Source organism: Canis lupus, chromosome 16 (genome assembly GCF_048164855.1).
Source record: "Canis lupus baileyi chromosome 16, mCanLup2.hap1, whole genome shotgun sequence".
Classification (NCBI taxonomy): domain Eukaryota; kingdom Metazoa; phylum Chordata; class Mammalia; order Carnivora; family Canidae; genus Canis; species Canis lupus.
In genome coordinates, this window is record NC_132853.1 from 19900866 (window position 1) to 19914717 (window position 13852).

General features: G+C 41.6%; 1 long non-coding RNA gene across 1 annotated transcript; it reads left to right on the top strand.

Annotated features, from left to right (window-relative positions):
* Positions 1-1619: 1619 nt before the first annotated feature.
* LOC140607446 (uncharacterized) lies at positions 1620-7208 on the top strand. Its single transcript, XR_012009455.1, has 3 exons — positions 1620-1732; positions 2821-2959; positions 4329-7208. It is a non-coding gene; the product is annotated as an uncharacterized lncRNA (long non-coding RNA).
* The last annotated feature ends 6644 nt before the right edge of the window (positions 7209-13852 follow it).

Sequence of the window (13852 nt, forward strand, 5' to 3'; positions counted from 1 at the left end):
GTTGTGACAGTAATTTGCCAAGCATACTATTTGCCAAGCAGTCTTATATACTGGGCCTCATTGAAACCTGAGGTTCAGAGAGGTAAAGTGATTTGCCCAGGGTCACACAGCAAGTAAGTGGAGAAGCAGATCAGATGCTAGTTTTGCAACCCTGAATCCGCAGCCCTTTATCTCTGTGCCCGCCCCAGAGCTTGGGGCTCTACGTCTTGATGAGCAGCCCAGCCCCACACCATCCCCAGGCCCTGGCCTACCTGCCTCTGCCTGGTCCCACCTATCAGCTCCTTCCCCACTGGTGAGAGGACCCAGGGACTATCTGCTGCCACCACCCCAGCATCTGATGTGGCAGGGCTGGGATTTGAGCCCTGGTCCATCTGACACCTTCTACAAATGCCAAGTGGGATAATACATAGAAGCACTAAGCACGGCACAAGCCCCTATGGGTTCTCAATGTCTGTTAGCAGAGCATTGTCAGATTAGAAGCTCCTGTGGGCAGAGACTGTGTTTTCTGTACCTGTAAACTCTGGTGATTCCAGACTGAGAAGAACACACAGTGTTTTAGCACTGGGTGAAAGAGCAGAAAGCCCAGAAATTAAGAGAGGAGAGCTATTAGGGAAGCATAGGTCATGATGCCTAATGCTGGAACCTACAAATATTAGAATGGACAGCCCCACACTAGAGCATCCCTAAAGGGTTAGGATCGAGAGGCCTTTGGATTCTGCAGTTGGGAAGTCAGGAGGCCATCCTGAGAGCAGGGCCTGTCTGTAAGAGATCAGATGCCAGAGGTCTGAGTGGCTGAAGAGGATGCTCCTTCCTGCCCAACAGGAGTAGCTAATGTTTATGGAACAATTGTCACATGCCACCCACTGTTGAGCATATTTTTGTTCATTATTTCAGTAATTCTTCTCAATAATCCTTATCAGATGTGCTATTGTACTCATTTACTCATTTTAGACATGGTAAGATCAAATTAAATAATTAAATTAAACAATTTCTCCAAAGTCTCACAGCTAGGAAGGATGAGATTCAGGAGTTGAATGTAGTTCTCTTTGATTTCTTAACCAAAATCTTAATCGATGCAGGGGAGTAGGGCAGAGGAGAGCCAGCCAAGGTGATAGGGACCCAAGATCCAGGCCACAGTGAGTAGAATACATCCCTTTCTTCTGGTTTCTGCCCACATGAGCCATTTAGTTTGAACCAAGAATTACTTTGAGTGCCCACACATAGTTTTACAGGCTGGGGTACATCTGGACTCTAATTCTGTTAGCCCTTTTGGCCTTGTGGGCCAGTAAAGAAGCTTCTGGAAGAAAATGGAGTCCAGAATCTGTTCCTCTCCCCACACACATATACTCTTTCAGGAGTAGAGTGCTCAAGCTTTCATTATCTCAGTTGGTCCTCCAACCAGCTTGGGGGAGATACACATGGATGGAATCATCCCCATTTGCCAGATATAAAACCTGAAGCTTGAGGATTCTTGTCAGAAGCCAAAGTATCAGAGTGCTAAACAGCTCTGCTGAGAGGAGGTTTTAATCTTGTTCTCACTGATCAACTCTGCCAAGAGACCAAGACTGAGATCAGAGGGAAAGTCCAGGATGAGTCATTGGTGCTACATTCATGCACTGACCACCTACTACGAGCAGATCCTTTCCAGGCAGAGCCTTAGAGACAGAAAGACAACAATCTCTGCCTTTAACCCGGGGAGACAGACGAGGGCACGGTTGGTGACTCGTGACCGGTAAGAGCCAGGGACACCTGGACCCTTAAAGTAAAGATGCTGGGACGAGAGGGGCTAACTGTCAGGGAGGGAAGGCTGCGGCTGTCCGGGACTCAGGGAGCCACCCCTCAACCCATCCTGGTGCTCTCCGCATGCAGGGCAACCAGACACCTAACACCCCAGATGGCCCAGGTCAGCAGCCCCTACGCGGTCTCCTTGCTCCCCAACAACCTCAATGGCAGCACCTGGCCATTCGCTGCTTCGGGGAACAACCTGGCCCCAGCATGAGTCCCATTCAAGACAGTCCCATCCCTGCGACGAACTCTGTGTGACCCAGAGCCACTTGATCACACCCCTGAACCTTGGTTTCCTCATCTGTCCATGCGCCCCACAAAGCTGCCAGGAGAATGAGACGGATCCGTGGTCCACAGAAGTGCTTTTTAGGCTGTAAATGTCTTTACAAAGAGCAGGGGCTTTTTTAGGGCTCCTGATGGATCCCCACAGTTGAGGTTCAAGGCTGTGGTTCTCCTGGCTCCGAAGGTAGCAGACGAGTTAATTCTCAAGTTCGTAAGCCCTTGGGGAGCAAAGACAGAGCAAAGGGCAGGTCTGGAGGCCTCTTTTGGAAATGACAAGATCCATTTAGCAATCAATTAGCACCGTCCCCAGGCTCCGGGCCTGCACGCTCAGCAGAAAGAATGCGCCACACGGCGCTGATTAGAAACAGATGCCCTGGCGAACGGAGCTGGCCGGCGGGGCCGGAATTCCTGGGCACCCAGCTCCTGGCTGGGGACTGCGTTCTGGGCCCCGGTGTGGGGGGGAGGCCCGGAGACCAAGCTAGGGGAGCAGCCGCCCCGAGAATGCATACCTGCAAGGGGATTCAGAGGGGGAGGGAGGAAAGTTGACTGTCGGGAATAACCAGGAATATGATTAGTTCAACCGAATACAGAATATGACTTTTGACCAACAGATACTGATTCCACTTGTGATACAGCTGATATGCGAGGAAGTAAGACTCTCTGGTGCCTTGGAAGATAACCTATAGCCACCAATCTCCTTGATTGAGCTCTGCAAATAAGCCCCTTTCATACTATCCCCTTTATTTATCATAGGTCACAGCCACCCTGCTGTTATGCCCATTTTGCAGATGAGCAAACTCAGGTACAAGACGTTTCATAACTTACCCAGGATGGACAGCTGATAGTGAATTCAGCATTTGAACCCAGCTGAGAGGCTCCTCTCCTGACCATGGTAATGACTTCTCTACTCCCCACTTTTTCCTTCTCCTTTAACAATCAGAAGGGAAATTTTGAGCTCCTTTCCTCCAGCCTTGCAGCCCCACAAGGAAGCTCACTGCGGTGTCCCTGTCAAACCATCCCCATGATGGAGGGCTCACTGCCTCCCCAGGCTGCTTATCCTCAGCTTGGACAGTTTACCAGGCTGGCTATCCTTTCTTCTATTCAGCCAAAAGTTGGTCCCTGCAAATTGTGGCTTCCCCCAGCAGCGCTGCTTCTGTCCTCTGAATCCACTCAGGTGTCAAATTCCTTTTCCCTGGGACCGATTCAGGGCATGATCATGAACCCACCCTTATTTGTCTAAGTTGTGCAGCTTCTGTGACAGCTGCTCCCCACACCATCAGCTGTGCAGCTCCCATACCACCCCCACACTCTCCCCCAGACACCTGTCAGCCCATTCACCCCCCTGGGGGTCCCCCAATGTGGACATGGCTCCTCCCCTTCTTCCCACAGCACAAGAGTGAATATTCTTTAAAATAGTTCATTTGCCATTATAAGAGTGATACATGCTCACTATAGAAAATATAAAAAATGCAGTGAGCAGAGAAAAACACTTTCCCAGAAAGAAAAATCACTCATGGTTCCACTCCAGCCTTCTCTGCTATGCTTACTTTTTACCTAGCTTCCTTTACTGTAGATCTGCAAATGTGTTTTCTGCGGTTTCACTTACCATCGTGGCATCAGCAATTCGCTGCGTTATTAGAAAGTATACGAAAATGTCATTTGTAATGATCACATAATAGTCTGTAAAATATTTGCTATTTCTCTTATTTGGGGCATTGCTATAAATGCACACCTCCAGTTATTCCTTACCACAGAACCTCAGTTTTGTTCAAGGTCTCCACAAGATGTCACCTACGTACTAGGGCATAGGGGCCTTGATTCTAAATTCCCTGTAATGATGTCAAGCCTCCTACACCCCCATGTTTGCATCATCAGGGCTGAGCAGAGAACGCCACTAATGCACAGGCAAGGGTTCAAGTGCTGTTCCCTTCTTAGTGCCTTGCTGAATTTTAGAACCTCATGTCACAGCCAGATAGGACATTTAAAGATCAACCTCTCAAGTTTCGGATGTTAAAACTAAGTTCAGAGAGGGTAAGTGAGTTGCCCAAGGTCACACAGGGGCCCTTGGCTCTCAGCTCAGGGCTCTCTCCACAGCCCCCACCTCCAGCCTATCTGGAGTAAATGAATGCAGCTCCCAGATAGCCAAGGAGGGCTCAAGTTAGGGCAAGGTTTGTTATTATTAGGTCTTAAAGAGAATAAATCAAGCAAGACATTTTTAGCTAAAGCCACTGGCCTCTTACCAAGAATTTGAATTTAACCAGGGGGAAGAAAGAGAGAGAAGAGAAATCAACAATGGCGTGTATCCACAGATGAGGTGACTTGGAAGCACACAGGCATTTCCATTTTCCTCTCCATCTCCTCTTCCTCTCCCCCACAATCTCAGCCACCACCAAGAACCCTGTTGGGATAATCAGACTTGGAGTTCTCAGGCTGAGATACTGAGGTCCTGAATCCTGGAGAACTGAATGAGAGGGAAGGACCACAGCCACCAACAAAATAAGATCCAGAGCACAGGACTAAGGGACTTGGTATGTCTTCTCAGAATGGCAGGGATGGATTAATTTGTGGGAAACATCAATGTGCGAATGATAACAACTAGAAATCACCTTTGCCAGCACTGAGCTTCCAGAGACGTGTTAAGTCACTTCACATCTCTGGTCTCCAAGTCCTCATCTGTAAAATTTATCATTCCAATCCATTCTGCAAACATTTCTGTAGTGTCTACTCTATGCCAGGCTATGTGCTAGGCACCAAGGAAGGCCATAAGGATCTCAATTACCAGGATAAATAAAGAAAGAATAAAAGAAGAGGACATTTATTTACCAGGATAAATAAAGAATAAAAGAAGAGGACATTTAATCCCCCAGGCATTAGGATAGGCAAAATGGACACAATGATCAACAAAATGCATAGTGAGGCTTATGGTTTTAGATATATGATTTACCAGACAACCTGAAAACCCTCCCACTAATAAACACTTGGACATTCTGAATAAAATATAATAGACATCCTTTTTAAAAGCAGAACTAAGTTCTCAAGTAAGTAAGGAAATCCAGGGCCAGAAATTAAGATGGAACTAAATATCAGAGGGGTAAGCTTTTGAGTTAATGCTGTAGTTGTAAACGGGGGAACCCTACACCTGTGCCCCCCAAACTCCCAAACTGGAAAATAACACAGTTAGGTAGCAACGTTCTCAGGACAGTGATACTCCCAGGATTCTGGAAAGTGCACTGTCAGCCACGGCTTCACATGATTCCTACAGGCAGGGTGCTGCTGTAGATGAGACCATTGTCCAAAGTTCCAAGATGGGTGAGCAAGAATCAAACAAATAAGCAACTGGATTTATTCCATCCCTCAGGATTTCGTACATCAGAACGAATAGCACATCAACTACAAAATAAATATATCCTTTTTTTCCTCATTGGAACACCTGATGAATTTGCACATCATCCTTGCCTTCCAATTTTAGTATTTGTGCTGCCCAAAGCGAGCACCAAAATAAGTATATCTTAATTAACAACATAAAGGGTGTTTTAAAAAGGAAAAAGATATTTTCTAAAACAAACATATTTGGAAAATATCCAACTTGAACTATTAGGAAAATCTAGAAAGTCATTGAAATTAAAAACCCAGTGGATGAGTTAAAGAGCAGATTAAATGCAGCTGAAGGAAGATTGGTACACAGGAAGATATAGGTCTATTCATAACTTGCCTTCTTGCTTCTTAGGCAATACTTATACTCTCTAAAGCATGACGTTATAAGTTGTAGTGTCATTTTGAGACGAATCATTCAAAGGATAAACAAAGAGAAATTGATTATTTTAAACATAGATGTGATAAGCTTTTTAACTATCAAACATGCCTTATTTTACTTTTTTTTTTTTTGCCTTATTTTACTTTTGAACAGACTAGTTTCTGACATCATACATTTCTTTATTTCTTCTTCAATAACCATATACTTCCAAAGCCGAACATCATATGACCTGTTATCATAGCATGCCCTCTGCACGTGAGGCCACAATCCCAAGCAAACTGAAACAGTTGGCAGGAGTTGTATTCCTAGAAATCATTTCCAAACCCAGGATAGCTAGCGATACCTATACATGGTAATCACCAAAAACAACATAAATGTATACCATCGGGTTGGACAGCCTGCTATTGATTTATAAACACCACTTCTTTTAAGTCAGAGAATTATTTTTCCCAGCATGGATCCAGTTTGCCAGGGAGAGAAATAAGGTTGGAAGAGGGAAGAGAAGTTGAAATAACAATTTTTTTCCAGAAGGTTGTGGCAGTCAGACGTGGCTTCAGAATTTCTCCATAAGCTACCACTTGGAGGCTGAGCAGAAATAGTAGTTCGCAGCCTTTCTACAAACTCACTTCACAGTTATAATGGCAGGACATAGCGGTTTCCCAGATAGTCCCACAATCAGTAGCTTCTCCTAGCCTCTCCCACCTGTCCTTCTTGCAGCAGGCCAGAGGTATAGCTATTACACCAATTCATAGACAAAGGCTAAGAGTTTGGCTGGATCGACAGGGATTTTGGAAAAATGAGATTGGACAGTTGGTGACAAAGATATAGAGGTGTGAGGATAGAGCTCTCCAAATGAGCATATTTAGTGTGGGGTTGCTCAGCAGAAGAGGGTTCCAACAACCAGTGGGGAAGATAATCCACTCTATGGATGTCAGTCAGCCATCCCTCCAACCACTTCTGTCCTTCTTCAAAGTTCTCATCAATGAAATGGCCATGGTAAAAGAGATGGAGGTTGTGCATGGGTTCAGCAACAGGGGCCCCTACTCACCAAGGTCAATCTGGCTAAAGTTCCTGCCGAGTGTCCAACCTCCGATCACAAAGACTAACACTGAGCCCTGAAAATGGCACTGTTTTCCAGAGGGACACACCAGACCATTTAATGGAATGTTGATGACATTGAACTAATTTCATCATTGAGAAGACAGTTCATGGAAACTGACAAACTCACTCTAAAATCTGTATCGAAGGGCAGCCCGGGTGGCTCAGTGGTTTAGCGCCGCCTTCAGCCCTGGGCATGATCCTGGAGACCCGGGATCGAGTCCTACATCGGGCTCCCTGCATGGAGCCTGCTTCTCCCTCTGCCTGTGTCTCTGCCTCTCTCGCTCTCTCTCTCATGAATAAATAAATTTAAAAAATAAAATAAAATAAAATCTGTATGCAAGAGTATAAGACCCATGGAAACCTATCATGCTTAAAGAATAAGAAGGGAGGATTTGTTCTAGCAGATACCAAGGTAAAGCTACAATAATTAAAATAGTCTAGTATTGGTATAGGAATAGACAAAGACATTGATGAAATAGATAAGAATGCCCAGAAACCAATGCAAGCATATATGGAAGCTGGACATATAGTCATTACAGATTAGTAAACAAAACAAAACAAAAAGGATGGACCATAACAAATAAGACTGTCATGCCTGGACACCCATATGGAAAAAAATTAACATTAATTCCTCTGACATGTCCTACATAAAACTAAATTCAAAGTAGATTTATGGGCACCTGGGTGGCTCAGTCAGTTAAGTGTCTGTCTCTGGATTTCAGCTCAGGTCATGATCTCAGGGTAGGAAGATTGAGCCCCACATCAGGCTCTGCACTCAGCAGGGAGTCTGCTTGAGATTTTCTCCCTCTGCCCTTCCCCTCTGCTCATACACTCTCTCTCTCTAAAAAAGACAAACAACAACAACAACAACAAAAAGTAGGCTTAAATACAAATGTGAAAGATAAAATTATAATAAAAAGTAGAACATATTTATAGGATCATCATTTTAGGTCCTCAGGATAGAGAGGGACTTCTTAAGGTACATAAAAGCACTTATCTTAAAAAAGCAACAACAACTACCAAAGTAGGTAAATTAAGGACTTATGGTTTCCCAAAGACTTCATAAAGAATGAGAAACAACAAGCCACAAACTTGGAGATGACAACTGCAATATATATTACAAAGGAGTCACTTCCAGAACATGTAAAGAATGCTTATAAATCAATTAGAAAAAAATAACCTCAAAGAAAATAGATAAAGGGCAAAAACATTATTATTATACTGAATACTGAGAAGACAAATGCCGAAAAAATATGAGAACACGCGCAACATAATTGAGAATAGACAAAATGCAAATTAAAAGCAGAATGCTAAAATTAAAAGTTTAAACACACATAGACACACACACATGCAGAATGCCATGCCATTCCACACTCACCAGTTTGGCAAAAATTAAAGCACTGACAATACCAAGTGTTAGTGATTATGTAAAGCAAAAGAAACTCATATACTGGGGTGCCTGGGTGGCTCAGTGTTTGGATGTCTGCCTTCAGCTCAGGTCGTGATCCCAGGATCCTGGGATTGAGTCACACATCACACACCCTGGGGGAAGCCTGCTTCTCCCTCTGCCTGTGTCTCTGCCTCTCTGTGTCTCTCGTGAATAAATAAATAAAATCCTTAAAAAAAAGAAAAGAAACTCATATACGGAGAGCAGGAATGTAAATTGGTACCACCACTAATTGTTGGGTAATAGTAAAGTTGAACATGCCCTATGAACCCTATGACCCAGAAGTCCCAAAGTCCCAATGATAGGTGTATAATCACCAAACATTGAAAACATCACAAGTGTCCGTGATGAGATTAGGTTTATATATTGGGATAAAGTCAAACAATGAGTCCACTGTTTGTACTGTTAGTGAAATGGGTGAACTCCAGTGCTGCTCAGCAATGTCAATTAACTTCAAACACATAAATCTGAAGGGAAAAATAACAAATCACAGAAGACTATATATAGTAGGATTCCATTTGCATACACTTTAAAAACAGGCAAGATGAAATAATAGATCCTTTAAAATTCATATACATGTGGAAAAACTATATAGACAAGTAATGGAATAATGAACATTACATTCAGAATAGCGATTATGTGGGGAGCAGGGCAGAATGCACTTGAGCAGAAGCACAAAGGGAGCATATTAGGTATTTGATAATTTTCTAATTGTCATCCTGACTGTTCAGTACATCATTCTTCAATATGTGTTTTATATATGTTTTATGTATGATGCACAATGAAAGCAAACACACAGAGGGTTGAACCAAGTACCAGAATTGAGCCCATAAAAATGGTCCATTACACATAATATCTGGTGTGTTGTAATAGTAGCCATTGGTAGCTTTAAAGGGTACTGAGAGGTCAAACAATTTGAGGAGAAAAAGAACATAATTTAATAGCATATTTATTAACTTATTTCTTAAGATACAATTTTATTTTTACTTACTTATTTACTTTTAAGTAGACTCCATACCCAGTGTGGAGCCCAACACAGGACTTGAACACATGACCCTGAAATCAAGATCTAAGCTGAGATCAAGAGTCAGAAGCTTAACCAACTGAGCCACCCAGGTACTTGAAGACATGATTTTAATTCAAAGGTTTTTAATGTAGATTTTTTTTAAAAGAGAAAAATAGTCAAACATTCTCTAGAATGATGAATCTTCAGAAAGAGGAAGCATAATGAATGAATCCTCAAAAAGATAAGTAAAACTGAAACCATATGTATATACATTATAGTTAGGGGACCACATAAATTATCATTCTACCAAAGATACCGTTGAGAATGAGAGAGGCACTAGTAATAATTATGCAAAGATAACGACTATTACCATGACTGGCCAGGGCAAACTGAAACATATTCTCATCCTGGGGACACTACAACCAAACAAATTGCTTAAAAAGGGAATACAATTAATTGGCAGGAGACTTTCCAACAACAATAACAGACAGCAGGAGACAATGTGAAAATACCTTCAAATTACTCAGAGAAAATAAAGGTCAACCTAGAATTCTATGCCCAGCGAGATGTTAGAGGGGAAAAAACCTACTTTTGCTCAAACTAAGACTAAAAAAGTTTATCCAACATATCTGTGCTAAAAGAAGGAGTGAAAGGTAATAAACAGTGGTGAGCAAATGAATTGGTAAAGTTGCAGATAAATCTCTAAAAACCATGGCAAATAACATTAATTATTATAATGAATAATGTAAGGATATTAGAATAAGTTATCACCAAAAAAACTATAAAACAGTATAGGAAGCTAGGACAGAAGTGATTATACTAAAGGATCAAATGGTTTGGGAAGAATACAGAGATATTGATTGTTACCTGTTAGATCAAGTATATATATTAAATTTTAAGTGTAACCTCTGAAAAAACAGAAACAGAATGCATAACTTCCAAACTAGTAAAGAAAAAAGTGAAAAGAGTCAACTAGATTGATTCAATTGAGATATGAAGTGGAAAAAAAGACAAGAAAAGCCAAGAACCTAAAAGGAACAAAATAAAGCAATATAAATAAGTCCATCTATCATACATGTTAACCAAAATATGAAAATCATTACAAAAATATCAGTAATCACAGTACATTTTATTTTATTTTATTATTATTTTTTTTATTTATGATAGTCGCACAGAGAGAGAGAGAGAGAGAGAGAGAGGCAGAGACACAGGCAGAGGGAGAAGCAGGCTCCATGCACCGGGAGCCTGACGTGGGATTCGATCCCGGGTCTCCAGGATCGCGCCCTGGGCCAAAGGCAGGCGCTAAACTGCTGCGCCACCCAGGGATCCCCACAGTACATTTTAATATACTAGATTATTCACTCGGGAGATAGAGGTTCTCTGACTAGATTAAGAACAAAAGCTGGAAATATGCTGTTTACAAAAGACACTTAAAACGCAAGGACTCTGAAAAGTTGGAAAGTTTTTTAAATTGATAAACAATGAAAGAGGCAAATATTAATCAAAAGAAAGCTGGTGTAGTCAACCAATATCTGACAAACTATACTTTAACGCCAAAGCATTATTAGAAATAAAGACAGTTACTATATAATAATTATAAAGTTCATCAGAAAAGTAGAAGATTTCTGAACATATGTGCATCTACATAATACAGTCTCAGAATATATAAAGCAAAAATTGACAGAATTACAAGAGCAAATTTAAAGTCTAAAAATCATAGGAGAGTTTATCATATCTCTTAGAAATTGAAATATCAAGGAGGAAAAAAACAATTTGGGCTTTAGAAGATTTTAACAACACACTAAGTTTAATCTAATGACATAAGTAGAATTCTACAACCAGCAGCAAGAGAACATATATTATTAAAGCTTCTGTGAAGATTTTCAAAATTGATCATGTACTATACTATAAAGAAAATGAATAATCTATCATACAGACTACATTCTCTGATCACAACTCAATTGAATTCAAAATCAGTAACATAATACAGCTTTGAAAGTCTACTTCAAAGCTGTGTTTGGGAAATGTAAAAACCGTTCTATCTAACAAAAGGATCAAACACAAAAACAAAATGCAAAATAAAAAAATATTTACAAGGGGGCGCCTGGGTGGTCCAGTCAGTTAAGCAACTGACTCTTGAGTTCAGCTCAGGTCAGGATCTCAGGGTCATGAGATTGGGCCTCTCCTCAAGCCCTGAGCATGGAGTTTGCTTGTGATTCTCTCCTTCCTTCTTCCTCTGCCCCTCTCCCCTTTCTCTCTCTCTCTCCAAAAAAAGGAATTTACAAAGTGACATACTGTTCCTAAAGTTTATGTGGAAGAACAAGGACAATAAACACACAAGCAGATTTTGGAGAGAAAAGTATGATACCTTATCCTACCAGATAGCCAGACATTTTATGAATTATAGTAATAGTACAGTATGGTATTGGCATAGAGATAGAAAAATAAAACCAATGGCACAAAATGGAGCCAAGAAACAAGTCTAGGTCCAGGTGGAAACCTTATATATGACAGAACATTACAATGGGGCAAGAAGGTGATGCTCTAGTCAATAGAAGTGTTGGCAATATTAGTTACCCAAATGGGAAATAGGGGGAAAAATAGATTCTTACACAGTTGATAAAAGTCAATTTCAGTTGAATTGAAACTCCAAATGTGAAATGCAAAGTTTAAAACCTTCCAACAGGAAATGAAAAAAATCTGCATGACCTCAGAAAAGGATTTCTTAAAGCAAGCAGAAGCCATAAAGAAAAATATTATTAAATCTGATAACAGATAATGCCCTTAACAGAATTAAAAGATGAAACACAGTATTAATTATAAAGTCAAACACAAACTTTCCCTATCGCTCCACCAATTCCACTCTGAGGTATTCACTCAAGAGAAATGAAAACATATATGCACAAAAAAAAACAGGTATAAGAATGTTAGCCATTTTATTCATAGTAGCCAAAAACTGAAACCATCTTAGTGTACATCAGTGGGACACTGGGTAAAACTATTATAGTACATTCATACAATGGAATCTCTTCAGCAATAAAGAAATCTATGCAACATGGATGAATCTCAAGAACATTATGCTAAGCAAAAGAAACCAGATACACAGTATGATTTCATTTGTATTAAGTTCTAAATCAGACTAAATTAATACATGGTAAAAGAAATGCAAACAGTGGTTGCCTTCCTTGTAAAGAGCATAAAGGATCTTACTGGGGAGACAGAAGTACTCTATACCATGACAGAGGAGTGGGTTACATGGCTATATGCATTTGTCAAAGTCTATCAAACTGTCCCATTTACAATCACATCAAAAATAATAAAATACCTAGGAATAAACTTAACCAAGGAGGTGAAAGACCTGTACTCTGAAAACTTATGAAACGCTGATAAAAGGAATTGAAGATGACAAAAACAAATGGAAAGATAGTCCATGCTCATGGATAGGGAGAACAAATATTATTAAAATATCTACACTACCCAAAACAATCTACAGATTTAATATAATCCCTACAAAAATGCCAAAAGCACTTTTCACAGAACTCGAATAAACAATCCTAAAATTTGTACAGAACCACAAAAGATCCAGAATATCAAAAGCAACCTTGAAAAAGAACAGGTTTTCAGAGAGATGGGTGGAGTGGGAAGACACCGTGCTGACCTCATCCTATAGGTACACCTTCGTAATACCCACATTAGCATAAATAATGCAGCTAATGACCCAAACACTGGCAGAACAGACTCCTACAGCTAAACATCTAGAAGAGGCCCCATGGAAGAGGGTAGGAAGGGCAGAATCGAGGTGGGTGCTAAATGAACTCACAGGGGATCAGGGAGGGAGGGAGCCATAGGCATGAAGAGGGGAGAGAAACAGACCTTCACATTAGGGGAGCCCGTGTGGGGAAGATGAATCCCTACGACACTAGGCTTTGAAAACCAGAGGGGCTGAATTTTTGAAGTTCTTACAACCAGTGGGACTTAAAACCTGGAATTTTAAAAATCATTGGGTTGGTCTGGGGAGAGCCAGGAGCCGGAGAGGAAGACAACCAGCAGTTTGGAAAATGCCTGGGGCACCTGAGAGGGATAGTTGTTTACTCATCTCATTGTGTCCCAAAGAGAGGAGATTGGTGGGGGACTCCTCCAGGACAAAGGAGCTGGCAGGCATCATTATTCTCTCTTGCCCCACAGCCTAGACACCTGGCCACCTGTGGGAATCAGTGTGGCAATGATACTGGCTACCTAATTTGCTTGCACTGCTGCCTCACTCCCACTACCCTCCCAATCCCCTCTGGCTGTGCTTCCATGGATCCACCCCTCCAGACTGGCCTGCCTCAGTCTGATGCTACAGGGCCCTCCCACAAGAGACCAAAAGCACACAAACCTTGCTAACCCTGCCCCTCTGGCCCCTGTGCACACCCCTGTCAATACCCTCTTGGGCAGAACCCATCCAAAGAAGTACCACAAGCCTGGCAGTGTGCTA